Genomic DNA, 9559 nt, shown 5'->3' with positions numbered 1-9559 from the left:
AACGGGCAACGAAAAAGAGGGTGCAACACGAGGACTTCCCAGGGGGTCACCCATCCTAGTACTACTCTCGCCCAAGCACGCTTAACTGCGGAGTTCTGATGGGATCCGGTGCATTAGTGCTGGTATGATCGCACCCGAAATACTATCCATGCTTATTGTTTTTATGTCTTACAAGACGCAGAACGTCGTTTGCTTTCGAACGCGAGGCGTGGGACCCACGTGAGGGATCGGCTCCGTTCGGGAAACGCGGAAACAATCAACGATGAACCGGATGCCGCCCGAGCATAGACATAGCAAGAAAGAAAAAAAAAACGCACCTAAAACCTAAAAAAACGCAAACGGGCAACGAAAAAGGGGGTGCAACACGAGGACTTCCCAGGGGGTCACCCATCCTAGTACTACTCTCGCCCAAGCACGCTTAACTGCGGAGTTCTGATGGGATCCGGTGCATTAGTGCTGGTATGATCGCACCCGAAATACTATCCATGCTTATTGTTTTTATGTCTTACAAGACGCAGAACGTCGTTTGCTTTCGAACGCGAGGCGTGGGACCCACGTGAGGGATCGGCTCCGTTCGGGAAACGCGGAAACAATCAACGATGAACCGGATGCCGCCCGAGCATAGACATAGCAAGAAAGAAAAAAAAAACGCACCTAAAACCTAAAAAAACGCAAACGGGCAACGAAAAAGGGGGTGCAACACGAGGACTTCCCAAGGGGTCACCCATCCTAGTACTACTCTCGCCCAAGCACGCTTAACTGCAGAGTTCTGATGGGATCCGGTGCATTAGTGCTGGTATGATCGCACCCGAAATACTATCCATGCTTATTGTTTTTATGTCTTACAAGACGCAGAACGTCGTTTGCTTTCGAACGCGAGGCGTGGGACCCACGTGAGGGATCGGCTCCGTTCGGGAAACGCGGAAACAATCAACGATGAACCGGATGCCGCCCGAGCATAGACATAGCAAGAAAGAAAAAAAAAACGCACCTAAAACCTAAAAAAACGCAAACGGGCAACGAAAAAGGGGTTGCAACACGAGGACTTCCCAGGGGGTCACCCATCCTAGTACTACTCTCGCCCAAGCACGCTTAACTGCGGAGTTCTGATGGGATCCGGTGCATTAGTGCTGGTATGATCGCACCCGAAATACTATCCATGCTTATTGTTTTTATGTCTTACAAGACGCAGAACGTCGTTTGCTTTCGTACGCGAGGCGTGGGACCCACGTGAGGGATCGGCTCCGTTCGGGAAACGCGGAAACAATCAACGATGAACCGGATGCTGCCCGAGCATCGACATAGCAAGAAAGAAAAAAAAACGCACCTAAAACCTAAAAAAACGCAAACGGGCAACGAAAAAGGGGGTGCAACACGAGGACTTCCCAGGGGGTCACCCATCCTAGTACTACTCTCGCCCAAGCACGCTTAACTGCAGAGTTCTGATGGGATCCGGTGCATTAGTGCTGGTATGATCGCACCCGAAATACTATCCATGCTTATTGTTTTTATGTCTTACAAGACGCAGAACGTCGTTTGCTTTCGAACGCGAGGCGTGGGACCCACGTGAGGGATCGGCTCCGTTCGGGAAACGCGGAAACAATCAACGATGAACCGGATGCCGCCCGAGCATAGACATAGCAAGAAAGAAAAAAAAAACGCACCTAAAACCTAAAAAAACGCAAACGGGCAACGAAAAAGGGGGTGCAACACGAGGACTTCCCAGGGGGTCACCCATCCTAGTACTACTCTCGCCCAAGCACGCTTAACTGCAGAGTTCTGATGGGATCCGGTGCATTAGTGCTGGTATGATCGCACCCGAAATACTATCCATGCTTATTGTTTTTATGTCTTACAAGACGCAGAACGTCGTTTGCTTTCGAACGCGAGGCGTGGGACCCACGTGAGGGATCGGCTCCGTTCGGGAAACGCGGAAACAATCAACGATGAACCGGATGCCGCCCGAGCATAGACATAGCAAGAAAGAAAAAAAAAACGCACCTAAAACCTAAAAAAACGCAAACGGGCAACGAAAAAGGGGTTGCAACACGAGGACTTCCCAGGGGGTCACCCATCCTAGTACTACTCTCGCCCAAGCACGCTTAACTGCGGAGTTCTGATGGGATCCGGTGCATTAGTGCTGGTATGATCGCACCCGAAATACTATCCATGCTTATTGTTTTTATGTCTTACAAGACGCAGAACGTCGTTTGCTTTCGTACGCGAGGCGTGGGACCCACGTGAGGGATCGGCTCCGTTCGGGAAACGCGGAAACAATCAACGATGAACCGGATGCTGCCCGAGCATCGACATAGCAAGAAAGAAAAAAAAACGCACCTAAAACCTAAAAAAACGCAAACGGGCAACGAAAAAGGGGGTGCAACACGAGGACTTCCCAGGGGGTCACCCATCCTAGTACTACTCTCGCCCAAGCACGCTTAACTGCAGAGTTCTGATGGGATCCGGTGCATTAGTGCTGGTATGATCGCACCCGAAATACTATCCATGCTTATTGTTTTTATGTCTTACAAGACGCAGAACGTCGTTTGCTTTCGAACGCGAGGCGTGGGACCCACGTGAGGGATCGGCTCCGTTCGGGAAACGCGGAAACAATCAACGATGAACCGGATGCCGCCCGAGCATAGACATAGCAAGAAAGAAAAAAAAAACGCACCTAAAACCTAAAAAAACGCAAACGGGCAACGAAAAAGGGGGTGCAACACGAGGACTTCCCAGGGGGTCACCCATCCTAGTACTACTCTCGCCCAAGCACGCTTAACTGCAGAGTTCTGATGGGATCCGGTGCATTAGTGCTGGTATGATCGCACCCGAAATACTATCCATGCTTATTGTTTTTATGTCTTACAAGACGCAGAACGTCGTTTGCTTTCGAACGCGAGGCGTGGGACCCACGTGAGGGATCGGCTCCGTTCGGGAAACGCGGAAACAATCAACGATGAACCGGATGCCGCCCGAGCATAGACATAGCAAGAAAGAAAAAAAAAACGCACCTAAAACCTAAAAAAACGCAAACGGGCAACGAAAAAGGGGGTGCAACACGAGGACTTCCCAGGGGGTCACCCATCCTAGTACTACTCTCGCCCAAGCACGCTTAACTGCGGAGTTCTGATGGGATCCGGTGCAATAGTGCTGGTATGATCGCACCCGAAATACTATCCATGCTTATTGTTTTTATGTCTTACAAGACGCAGAACGTCGTTTGCTTTCGAACGCGAGGCGTGGGACCCACGTGAGGGATCGGCTCCGTTCGGGAAACGCGGAAACAATCAACGATGAACCGGATGCCGCCCGAGCATAGACATAGCAAGAAAGAAAAAAAAAACGCACCTAAAACCTAAAAAAACGCAAACGGGCAACGAAAAAGGGGGTGCAACACGAGGACTTCCCAGGGGGTCACCCATCCTAGTACTACTCTCGCCCAAGCACGCTTAACTGCGGAGTTCTGATGGGATCCGGTGCATTAGTGCTGGTATGATCGCACCCGAAATACTATCCATGCTTATTGTTTTTATGTCTTACAAGACGCAGAACGTCGTTTGCTTTCGAACGCGAGGCGTGGGACCCACGTGAGGGATCGGCTCCGTTCGGGAAACGCGGAAACAATCAACGATGAACCGGATGCCGCCCGAGCATAGACATAGCAAGAAAGAAAAAAAAAACGCACCTAAAACCTAAAAAAACGCAAACGGGCAACGAAAAAGGGGGTGCAACACGAGGACTTCCCAGGGGGTCACCCATCCTAGTACTACTCTCGCCCAAGCACGCTTAACTGCGGAGTTCTGATGGGATCCGGTGCATTAGTGCTGGTATGATCGCACCCGAAATACTATCCATGCTTATTGTTTTTATGTCTTACAAGACGCAGAACGTCGTTTGCTTTCGAACGCGAGGCGTGGGACCCACGTGAGGGATCGGCTCCGTTCGGGAAACGCGGAAACAATCAACGATGAACCGGATGCCGCCCGAGCATAGACATAGCAAGAAAGAAAAAAAAAACGCACCTAAAACCTAAAAAAACGCAAACGGGCAACGAAAAAGGGGGTGCAACACGAGGACTTCCCAAGGGGTCACCCATCCTAGTACTACTCTCGCCCAAGCACGCTTAACTGCAGAGTTCTGATGGGATCCGGTGCATTAGTGCTGGTATGATCGCACCCGAAATACTATCCATGCTTATTGTTTTTATGTCTTACAAGACGCAGAACGTCGTTTGCTTTCGAACGCGAGGCGTGGGACCCACGTGAGGGATCGGCTCCGTTCGGGAAACGCGGAAACAATCAACGATGAACCGGATGCCGCCCGAGCATAGACATAGCAAGAAAGAAAAAAAAAACGCACCTAAAACCTAAAAAAACGCAAACGGGCAACGAAAAAGGGGGTGCAACACGAGGACTTCCCAGGGGGTCACCCATCCTAGTACTACTCTCGCCCAAGCACGCTTAACTGCGGAGTTCTGATGGGATCCGGTGCATTAGTGCTGGTATGATCGCACCCGAAATACTATCCATGCTTATTGTTTTTATGTCTTACAAGACGCAGAACGTCGTTTGCTTTCGAACGCGAGGCGTGGGACCCACGTGAGGGATCGGCTCCGTTCGGGAAACGCGGAAACAATCAACGATGAACCGGATGCCGCCCGAGCATAGACATAGCAAGAAAGAAAAAAAAACGCACCTAAAACCTAAAAAAACGCAAACGGGCAACGAAAAAGGGGGTGCAACACGAGGACTTCCCAGGGGGTCACCCATCCTAGTACTACTCTCGCCCAAGCACGCTTAACTGCGGAGTTCTGATGGGATCCGGTGCATTAGTGCTAGTATGATCGCACCCGAAATACTATCCATGCTTATTGTTTTTATGTCTTACAAGACGCAGAACGTCGTTTGCTTTCGTACGCGAGGCGTGGGACCCACGTGAGGGATCGGCTCCGTTCGGGAAACGCGGAAACAATCAACGATGAACCGGATGCCGCCCGAGCATAGACATAGCAAGAAAGAAAAAAAAACGCACCTAAAACCTAAAAAAACGCAAACGGGCAACGAAAAAGGGGGTGCAACACGAGGACTTCCCAGGGGGTCACCCATCCTAGTACTACTCTCGCCCAAGCACGCTTAACTGCGGAGTTCTGATGGGATCCGGTGCATTAGTGCTGGTATGATCGCACCCAAAATACTATCCATGTTTATTGTTTTTATGTGTTAGAAGACGCCTTTGTTTTGGTACGCGGGGCGTGGGACCCACGTGACGGACCGGCTCCGTTCCAAAAATACGAAAACCATCAGCCATGAACCGGAGGGCACCCGAGCATAGAAATAGCAAGAAAGAAAGGAAAAAAAAGCACGTAAAACCTAGAAACAAACGCAAACGGACAACGAAAAAGGGGGGTGCAACACGAGGACTTCCCAGGGGGTCACCCATCCTAGTACTACTCTCGCCCAAGCACGCTTAACTGCGGAGTTCTGATGGGATCCGGTGCATTAGTGCTGGTATGATCGCACCCGAAATACTATCCATGTTTATTGTTTTTATGTGTTAGAAGACGCCTTTGTTTTGGTACGCGGGGCGTGGGACCCACGTGACGGATCGGCTCCGTTCCAAAAATACGAAAACCATCAGCCACGAACCGGAGGGCACCCGAGCATAGAAATAGCAAGAAAGAAAGGAAAAAAAAGCACGTAAAACCTAGAAACAAACGCAAACGGACAACGAAAAAGGGGGTGCAACACGAGGACTTCCCAGGGGGTCACCCATCCTAGTACTACTCTCGCCCAAGCACGCTTAACTGCGGAGCTCTGATGGGATCCGGTGCATTAGTGCTGGTATGATCGCACCCGAAATACTATCCATGTTTATTGTTTTTATGTGTTAGAAGACGCCTTTGTTTTGGTACGCGGGGCGTGGGACCCACGTGACGGATCGGCTCCGTTCCAAAAATACGAAAACCATCAGCCACGAACCGGAGGGCACCCGAGCATAGAAATAGCAAGAAAGAAAGGAAAAAAAGCACGTAAAACCTAGAAACAAACGCAAACGGACAACGAAAAAGGGGGGTGCAACACGAGGACTTCCCAGGGGGTCACCCATCCTAGTACTACTCTCGCCCAAGCACGTTTAACTGCGGAGTTCTGATGGGATCCGGTGCATTAGTGCTGGTATGATCGCACCCGAAATACTATCCATGTTTATTGTTTTTATGTGTTAGAAGACGCCTTTGTTTTGGTACGCGGGGCGTGGGACCCACGTGACGGATCGGCTCCGTTCCAAAAATACGAAAACCATCAGCCACGAACCGGAGGGCACCCGAGCATAGAAATAGCAAGAAAGAAAGGAAAAAAAGCACGTAAAACCTAGAAACAAACGCAAACGGACAACGAAAAAGGGGGGTGCAACACGAGGACTTCCCAGGGGGTCACCCATCCTAGTACTACTCTCGCCCAAGCACGCTTAACTGCGGAGTTCTGATGGGATCCGGTGCATTAGTGCTGGTATGATCGCACCCGAAATACTATCCATGTTTATTGTTTTTATGTGTTAGAAGACGCCTTTGTTTTGGTACGCGGGGCGTGGGACCCACGTGACGGATCGGCTCCGTTCCAAAAATACGAAAACCATCAGCCATGAACCGGAGGGCACCCGAGCATAGAAATAGCAAGAAAGAAAGGAAAAAAAAGCACGTAAAACCTAGAAACAAACGCAAACGGACAACGAAAAAGGGGGGGTGCAACACGAGGACTTCCCAGGGGGTCACCCATCCTAGTACTACTCTCGCCCAAGCACGCTTAACTGCGGAGTTCTGATGGGATCCGGTGCATTAGTGCTGGTATGATCGCACCCAAAATACTATCCACGTTTATTGTTTTTATGTGTTAGAAGACGCCTTTGTTTTGGTACGCGGGGCGTGGGACCCACGTGACGGACCGGCTCCGTTCCAAAAATACGAAAACCATCAGCCACGAACCGGAGGGCACCCGAGCATAGAAATAGCAAGAAAGAAAGGAAAAAAAAGCACGTAAAACCTAGAAACAAACGCAAACGGACAACGAAAAAGGGGGGTGCAACACGAGGACTTCCCAGGGGGTCACCCATCCTAGTACTACTCTCGCCCAAGCACGCTTAACTGCGGAGTTCTGATGGGATCCGGTGCATTAGCGCTGGTATGATCGCACCCGAAATACTATCCATGTTTATTGTTTTTATGTGTTAGAAGACGCATTTGTTTTGGTACGCGGGGCGTGGGACCCACGTGACGGATCGGCTCCGTTCCAAAAATACGAAAACCATCAGCCATGAACCGGAGGGCACCCGAGCATAGAAATAGCAAGAAAGAAAGGAAAAAAAAGCACGTAAAACCTAGAAACAAACGCAAACGGACAACGAAAAAGGGGGGTGCAACACGAGGACTTCCAAGGGGGTCACCCATCCTAGTACTACTCTCGCCCAAGCACGCTTAACTGTGGAGTTCTGATGGGATCCGGTGCATTAGTGCTGGTATGATCGCACCCGAAATACTATCCATGTTTATTGTTTTTATGTGTTAGAAGACGCCTTTGTTTTGGTACGCGGGGCGTGGGACCCACGTGACGGACCGGCTCCGTTCCAAAAATACGAAAACCATCACCCACGAACCGGAGGGCACCCGAGCATAGAAATAGCAAGAAAGAAAGGAAAAAAAGCACGTAAAACCTAGAAACAAACGCAAACTGACAACGAAAAAGGGGGGTGCAACACGAGGACTTCCCAGGGGGTCACCCATCCTAGTACTACTCTCGCCCAAGCACGCTTAACTGCGGAGTTCTGATGGGATCCGGTGCATTAGTGCTGGTATGATCGCACCCGAAATACTATCCATGTTTATTGTTTTTATGTGTTAGAAGACGCCTTTGTTTTGGTACGCGGGGCGTGGGACCCACGTGACGGATCGGCTCCGTTCCAAAAATACGAAAACCATCAGCCACGAACCGGAGGGCACCCGAGCATAGAAATAGCAAGAAAGAAAGGAAAAAAAGCACGTAAAACCTAGAAAAAAACGCAAACGGACAACGAAAAAGGGGGGTGCAACACGAGGACTTCCCAGGGGGTCACCCATCCTAGTACTACTCTCGCCCAAGCACGCTTAACTGCGGAGTTCTGATGGGATCCGGTGCATTAGTGCTGGTATGATCGCACCCGAAATACTATCCATGTTTATTGTTTTTATGTGTTAGAAGACGCCTTTGTTTTGGTACGCGGGGCGTGGGACCCACGTGACGGATCGGCTCCGTTCCAAAAATACGAAAACCATCAGCCATGAACCGGAGGGCACCCGAGCATAGAAATAGCAAGAAAGAAAGGAAAAAAAAGCACGTAAAACCTAGAAACAAACGCAAACGGACAACGAAAAAGGGGGGTGCAACACGAGGACTTCCAAGGGGGTCACCCATCCTAGTACTACTCTCGCCCAAGCACGCTTAACTGTGGAGTTCTGATGGGATCCGGTGCATTAGTGCTGGTATGATCGCACCCGAAATACTATCCATGTTTATTGTTTTTATGTGTTAGAAGACGCCTTTGTTTTGGTACGCGGGGCGTGGGACCCACGTGACGGACCGGCTCCGTTCCAAAAATACGAAAACCATCACCCACGAACCGGAGGGCACCCGAGCATAGAAATAGCAAGAAAGAAAGGAAAAAAAGCACGTAAAACCTAGAAACAAACGCAAACTGACAACGAAAAAGGGGGGTGCAACACGAGGACTTCCCAGGGGGTCACCCATCCTAGTACTACTCTCGCCCAAGCACGCTTAACTGCGGAGTTCTGATGGGATCCGGTGCATTAGTGCTGGTATGATCGCACCCGAAATACTATCCATGTTTATTGTTTTTATGTGTTAGAAGACGCCTTTGTTTTGGTACGCGGGGCGTGGAACCCACGTGACGGATCGGCTCCGTTCCAAAAATACGAAAACCATCAGCCACGAACCGGAGGGCACCCGAGCATAGAAATAGCAAGAAAGAAAGGAAAAAAAGCACGTAAAACCTAGAAACAAACGCAAACGGACAACGAAAAAGGGGGGTGCAACACGAGGACTTCCCAGGGGGTCACCCATCCTAGTACTACTCTCGCCCAAGCACGCTTAACTGCGGAGTTCTGATGGGATCCGGTGCATTAGTGCTGGTATGATCGCACCCGAAATACTATCCATGTTTATTGTTTTTATGTGTTAGAAGACGCCTTTGTTTTGGTACGCGGGGCGTGGGACCCACGTGACGGATCGGCTCCGTTCCAAAAATACGAAAACCATCAGCCACGAACCGGAGGGCACCCGAGCATAGAAATAGCAAGAAAGAAAGGAAAAAAAGCACGTAAAACCTAGAAACAAACGCAAACGGACAACGAAAAAGGGGGGTGCAACACGAGGACTTCCCAGGGGGTCACCCATCCTAGTACTACTCTCGCCCAAGCACGCTTAACTGCGGAGTTCTGATGGGATCCGGTGCATTAGTGCTGGTATAATCGCACCCGAAATACTATCCATGTTTATTGTTTTTATGTGTTAGA

At 50.1% G+C, this 9559-nt stretch overlaps 29 non-coding genes across 29 annotated transcripts; all 29 read right to left on the bottom strand.

Annotated features, from left to right (window-relative positions):
- Positions 1–17: 17 nt before the first annotated feature.
- LOC145082988 (5S ribosomal RNA) lies at positions 18–136 on the bottom strand. The gene has a single exon (XR_013697483.1). It is a non-coding gene; the product is annotated as a 5S ribosomal RNA (ribosomal RNA).
- A 218-nt stretch (positions 137–354) lies between these two features.
- LOC145081511 (5S ribosomal RNA) lies at positions 355–473 on the bottom strand. Its single transcript, XR_013696065.1, has one exon. It is a non-coding gene; the product is annotated as a 5S ribosomal RNA (ribosomal RNA).
- Positions 474–691: 218 nt separating this feature from the next.
- On the bottom strand, positions 692–810 carry LOC145083947 (5S ribosomal RNA). Its single transcript, XR_013698407.1, has one exon. It is a non-coding gene; the product is annotated as a 5S ribosomal RNA (ribosomal RNA).
- Positions 811–1028: 218 nt separating this feature from the next.
- LOC145083694 (5S ribosomal RNA) lies at positions 1029–1147 on the bottom strand. The gene has a single exon (XR_013698158.1). It is a non-coding gene; the product is annotated as a 5S ribosomal RNA (ribosomal RNA).
- Positions 1148–1364: 217 nt separating this feature from the next.
- Positions 1365–1483, bottom strand: LOC145083496 (5S ribosomal RNA). The gene has a single exon (XR_013697969.1). It is a non-coding gene; the product is annotated as a 5S ribosomal RNA (ribosomal RNA).
- Positions 1484–1701: 218 nt separating this feature from the next.
- LOC145083495 (5S ribosomal RNA) lies at positions 1702–1820 on the bottom strand. The gene has a single exon (XR_013697968.1). It is a non-coding gene; the product is annotated as a 5S ribosomal RNA (ribosomal RNA).
- A 218-nt stretch (positions 1821–2038) lies between these two features.
- Positions 2039–2157, bottom strand: LOC145083693 (5S ribosomal RNA). Its single transcript, XR_013698157.1, has one exon. It is a non-coding gene; the product is annotated as a 5S ribosomal RNA (ribosomal RNA).
- A 217-nt stretch (positions 2158–2374) lies between these two features.
- LOC145083493 (5S ribosomal RNA) lies at positions 2375–2493 on the bottom strand. Its single transcript, XR_013697967.1, has one exon. It is a non-coding gene; the product is annotated as a 5S ribosomal RNA (ribosomal RNA).
- Positions 2494–2711: 218 nt separating this feature from the next.
- Positions 2712–2830, bottom strand: LOC145083492 (5S ribosomal RNA). Its single transcript, XR_013697966.1, has one exon. It is a non-coding gene; the product is annotated as a 5S ribosomal RNA (ribosomal RNA).
- A 218-nt stretch (positions 2831–3048) lies between these two features.
- On the bottom strand, positions 3049–3167 carry LOC145083175 (5S ribosomal RNA). Its single transcript, XR_013697659.1, has one exon. It is a non-coding gene; the product is annotated as a 5S ribosomal RNA (ribosomal RNA).
- Positions 3168–3385: 218 nt separating this feature from the next.
- Positions 3386–3504, bottom strand: LOC145081510 (5S ribosomal RNA). The gene has a single exon (XR_013696064.1). It is a non-coding gene; the product is annotated as a 5S ribosomal RNA (ribosomal RNA).
- A 218-nt stretch (positions 3505–3722) lies between these two features.
- LOC145081509 (5S ribosomal RNA) lies at positions 3723–3841 on the bottom strand. The gene has a single exon (XR_013696063.1). It is a non-coding gene; the product is annotated as a 5S ribosomal RNA (ribosomal RNA).
- A 218-nt stretch (positions 3842–4059) lies between these two features.
- Positions 4060–4178, bottom strand: LOC145083946 (5S ribosomal RNA). Its single transcript, XR_013698406.1, has one exon. It is a non-coding gene; the product is annotated as a 5S ribosomal RNA (ribosomal RNA).
- Positions 4179–4396: 218 nt separating this feature from the next.
- LOC145081508 (5S ribosomal RNA) lies at positions 4397–4515 on the bottom strand. The gene has a single exon (XR_013696062.1). It is a non-coding gene; the product is annotated as a 5S ribosomal RNA (ribosomal RNA).
- A 217-nt stretch (positions 4516–4732) lies between these two features.
- On the bottom strand, positions 4733–4851 carry LOC145083442 (5S ribosomal RNA). The gene has a single exon (XR_013697918.1). It is a non-coding gene; the product is annotated as a 5S ribosomal RNA (ribosomal RNA).
- Positions 4852–5068: 217 nt separating this feature from the next.
- Positions 5069–5187, bottom strand: LOC145081506 (5S ribosomal RNA). Its single transcript, XR_013696061.1, has one exon. It is a non-coding gene; the product is annotated as a 5S ribosomal RNA (ribosomal RNA).
- A 215-nt stretch (positions 5188–5402) lies between these two features.
- On the bottom strand, positions 5403–5521 carry LOC145081505 (5S ribosomal RNA). The gene has a single exon (XR_013696060.1). It is a non-coding gene; the product is annotated as a 5S ribosomal RNA (ribosomal RNA).
- A 214-nt stretch (positions 5522–5735) lies between these two features.
- Positions 5736–5854, bottom strand: LOC145083712 (5S ribosomal RNA). The gene has a single exon (XR_013698175.1). It is a non-coding gene; the product is annotated as a 5S ribosomal RNA (ribosomal RNA).
- Positions 5855–6068: 214 nt separating this feature from the next.
- Positions 6069–6187, bottom strand: LOC145083245 (5S ribosomal RNA). Its single transcript, XR_013697724.1, has one exon. It is a non-coding gene; the product is annotated as a 5S ribosomal RNA (ribosomal RNA).
- Positions 6188–6401: 214 nt separating this feature from the next.
- On the bottom strand, positions 6402–6520 carry LOC145081504 (5S ribosomal RNA). Its single transcript, XR_013696059.1, has one exon. It is a non-coding gene; the product is annotated as a 5S ribosomal RNA (ribosomal RNA).
- A 216-nt stretch (positions 6521–6736) lies between these two features.
- LOC145081503 (5S ribosomal RNA) lies at positions 6737–6855 on the bottom strand. Its single transcript, XR_013696058.1, has one exon. It is a non-coding gene; the product is annotated as a 5S ribosomal RNA (ribosomal RNA).
- Positions 6856–7070: 215 nt separating this feature from the next.
- Positions 7071–7189, bottom strand: LOC145083265 (5S ribosomal RNA). The gene has a single exon (XR_013697743.1). It is a non-coding gene; the product is annotated as a 5S ribosomal RNA (ribosomal RNA).
- A 215-nt stretch (positions 7190–7404) lies between these two features.
- LOC145084875 (5S ribosomal RNA) lies at positions 7405–7523 on the bottom strand. The gene has a single exon (XR_013699300.1). It is a non-coding gene; the product is annotated as a 5S ribosomal RNA (ribosomal RNA).
- Positions 7524–7737: 214 nt separating this feature from the next.
- LOC145081502 (5S ribosomal RNA) lies at positions 7738–7856 on the bottom strand. The gene has a single exon (XR_013696057.1). It is a non-coding gene; the product is annotated as a 5S ribosomal RNA (ribosomal RNA).
- Positions 7857–8070: 214 nt separating this feature from the next.
- Positions 8071–8189, bottom strand: LOC145081500 (5S ribosomal RNA). Its single transcript, XR_013696055.1, has one exon. It is a non-coding gene; the product is annotated as a 5S ribosomal RNA (ribosomal RNA).
- Positions 8190–8404: 215 nt separating this feature from the next.
- Positions 8405–8523, bottom strand: LOC145084874 (5S ribosomal RNA). The gene has a single exon (XR_013699299.1). It is a non-coding gene; the product is annotated as a 5S ribosomal RNA (ribosomal RNA).
- Positions 8524–8737: 214 nt separating this feature from the next.
- Positions 8738–8856, bottom strand: LOC145081499 (5S ribosomal RNA). Its single transcript, XR_013696054.1, has one exon. It is a non-coding gene; the product is annotated as a 5S ribosomal RNA (ribosomal RNA).
- Positions 8857–9070: 214 nt separating this feature from the next.
- LOC145081498 (5S ribosomal RNA) lies at positions 9071–9189 on the bottom strand. Its single transcript, XR_013696053.1, has one exon. It is a non-coding gene; the product is annotated as a 5S ribosomal RNA (ribosomal RNA).
- A 214-nt stretch (positions 9190–9403) lies between these two features.
- Positions 9404–9522, bottom strand: LOC145083277 (5S ribosomal RNA). The gene has a single exon (XR_013697755.1). It is a non-coding gene; the product is annotated as a 5S ribosomal RNA (ribosomal RNA).
- Positions 9523–9559: the final 37 nt, after the last annotated feature.

The sequence above is a fragment of the Lactuca serriola genome, chromosome 1, assembly GCF_051521515.1.
Source record: "Lactuca serriola cultivar US96UC23 chromosome 1, Lser_US96UC23_V15, whole genome shotgun sequence".
In the NCBI taxonomy this organism is placed as follows: domain Eukaryota; kingdom Viridiplantae; phylum Streptophyta; class Magnoliopsida; order Asterales; family Asteraceae; genus Lactuca; species Lactuca serriola.
The sequence above is the reverse complement of the archived record's forward strand: the minus strand, read 5'-3'. Positions and strand labels throughout refer to the sequence as shown.